Below are 3210 nucleotides of genomic sequence, written 5' to 3' on the forward strand. Positions count from 1 at the left end.
TAGGAACGGCGATATATTTCCAAGTCAGGATGGTGTGCAAGTTGGAGCGGAACTTGCAGGTGATGGTGTACCCATGCGCCTGCTGCCCTTGTCCTTTTAGGTGGTAGAGGTCGCGGGTTTGGGAGGTGCTGCCGAAGAAGCCTTGGTGAGTTGCTGCATTGCATCTTGTAGATGGTACATACTGCAGCCATGGTACGCCGGTGGTGCAGGGAGTGAATGTTTAAGGTGGTGGATGGAGGGCCAATCAAGCGGGCTGCTTTGTCCTGGATGGTGTCGAGCTTCTTGAGTGTTGTTGGAGTTGCACCCATCCAGGCAAGTGGAGAGTATTCCATCACATCCCTGACTTGTGTCTTGTAGATGGTGGAAAGGCTTTGCGGAGTCAGGAGGTGAGACAATCGTCGCACAATACCCAGTCTCTGACCCGCTCTTGATGCCACAGTATTTATGTGGCTGGTCCAGTTAAGTTTATGGTCATTGGTGACCCCCCCAGGATGTTGATGGTGGGGGATTCGGTGATGGTAATGCTGTTGAATGTCAAGGGGTGGTGGTTAGACTCTCGCTTGTTGGAGATAGTCATTGCCTGGCACTTGTGTGGTGCGAATGTTACTTGCCACTTATCAGCCCAAGCCTGAATTTTGTCCAAGTCTTGCTGCATGCGGGCATAGACTGCTTCATTTTCTGAGGAGCTGCGAATGGAACTGAACACTGCAATCATCAGCAAACATCCCCACTTCTGACCTTATGATGGAGCATTGATGAAGCAGCTGAAGATGGTTGGGCCTAGGACACGGCCCCGAGGAACTCCTGCAGCGATGTCCTGGATGATTGATCTCTAACAACCACCTTCCTTTGTGCTAGGTATGACTCCAGCCAGTGGAGAGTTTTCCCCCTGATTCACATTGACTTCAATATGACTAGGGCTCCATGATGCCACACTCGGTCAGATGCTGCCTTAATGTCAGGGGCTTTCACTCTCTCCTCATCTCTGGAATTCAGCTCTTTTGTCCATGTTTGGACCAAGGCTGTAATGAGGTCTGGAGCCAAGTGGTCTTGCCGGAACCCAAACTGAGCATTGGTGAGCAGGTCATTGCTGAGTAAGTGCCGCTTGATAGCACTGTCGACAACACCTTCCATCACTTTGCTGATGACTGATGAGGTGGTAATTGGCCAGATTGGATTTGTCCTTTTTGTGGACAGGATATACCTGGGCAGTTTTCCACATTGTCGAGTAGATACCAGTGTTGCAGCTGTACTGGAACAGCTTGGCCAGAGGCGCGGCTAGTTCTGGAGCACAAATCTTCAGCACGACAGCTAGGATGTTGTCAGGGCCCATAGCCTTTGCTGTATCCAGTATGCTCAGCTGTTTCTTGATATCACGTGGAGTGAATTGAATTGGTTCAAGACTGGTTTCTGTGATGGTGGGGACCTCAGGAGGAGGCCGATATGGATCAGCCACTTGGCACTTCTGGCTGAAGATGGGTACAAACGCTTCAGCCTTGTCTTTTGCTTTCGCGTGCTGGACTCCACCATCATTGAGCATGAGGATATTCATGAAGCCTTCTCCTCCCGTTAGTTGTTTAACTGTCCACCACCATTCCTGGTGTGGCAGGACTGCAGAGCTTTGATCTGATCCGTTGATTGCTTAGCTCTGTCTATAACATGCTGCTTCCGTTGTTCAGCATGCACGTAGTCTTGTGTTGCAGCTTCCCCAGGTTGGCATCTCATTTTTAGGTACGCCTGGTGCTGCTCCTGGCATGATCTTCTGCACTTCTCATTGAACCAGAGTTGGTCCCCTGGCTTGATGGTAATGGTAGAGTGAGGGATATGCCGGGCCATGAGGTTACAGATTGTGGTGGAATACAATTCTGCTGCTGCTGATGGCCCACAGCACCTCATGGATGTCCAGTGTTGAGCTGCTAGATCTGTTCTGAATCTATCCCATTGAGCACGGTGGTAGTGCCACACAACACGATGGCGGGTGTCCTCAGTGTGAAGACCGGACTTAATCTCCACAATGACTGTGTGGTGGTCACTGCTACCAATACTGTCATGGACAGATGCATCTGCAACAGATAGATTGGTGAGGATGAGGTCAAGTAGGTTTTTTCCTCGTTGGTTCTCTCACCACCTGTTGCAGGCCCAGTCTGGCAGTTCTGTCCTTCAGGACTCAGCCAGCTCGGTCAGTATTGGTGCTACCGAACCACTCTTGGTGATGGACATTGAAGTCCCCCACCCAGAGTACATTCTGTGCCCTTGCTACCCTCAGTGCTTCTTCCAAGTGGTGTTCAACATGGAGGAGTTCTGATTCATCAGCTGAGGGAGGGTGATAGGTGGTAATGTCTATGGATATTATTTATATAGACTTCCAGATGGCATTTGATAAAGTCCCACATAAGAAATTGTTAACTAAGGTAGAAGTCCATGGAATTGAGGGAAAATTATTGACCTAGTTAGGAAATTGGCAGAGCGGCAGAAGATGGAGAGTAGGGATAATAGGCAGGTACTGAAATTGGCAGGATGTGACTCGTGGTGTGCCGCGGGGATCCGTGTTGGGGTCTCAACTGTTCACAGTATTTATTAACGACTTAGATGATAGCATAGAAAGTCATATATCCAAATTTGCCGATGTCACAAATATAGGCAGCATTGTAGGCAGTGTGGATGAAAGCATAAAATTACAAAGGGATATTGATGGATTAAGTGAATGGGCAAAACTGTTACAAATGGATTTCAATGTAAGCACACTTTGGACGTAAAAAGGATAGACCAGATACTTCCTAAATGGTGAAATGCTAAAAACAGTGGAGATCCAGAGACTTGGGGATCCAGGTACATAGATCATTAAAATTTCATGAACAGGTACAGAAAATAATCGAAGTCTAATGGAATGCTGGCCTTTATATCTAGAGGACGAGAATACAAGAGGGTAGAAGTTATGCTGCAGCGATACAAAACCCTGGTTCGACCACACCTGGAGTACTGTGAACAGTTCTGGGCATCACACCCTAGGAAGGATATATTGGCCTCGGAGGGAGTGCAGCGTAGGTTTACCAGAATGATACCCGGACTTCAAGGGTTAAGTTACGAGGAGAGATTACACAAATTAGGGTTGTATTCCCTAGAATTTAGAAGTTCAAGGGCTGATCTGATCGAAGTTTTCAATATATTAAGGGGAACATATCAGGTAGATAGAAACTATTTCCGCTGGTT

Source organism: Somniosus microcephalus, chromosome 4, assembly GCF_052327205.1.
Source record: "Somniosus microcephalus isolate GS21.2 chromosome 4, FLI_Smic_1.0, whole genome shotgun sequence".
Taxonomy (NCBI): domain Eukaryota; kingdom Metazoa; phylum Chordata; class Chondrichthyes; order Squaliformes; family Somniosidae; genus Somniosus; species Somniosus microcephalus.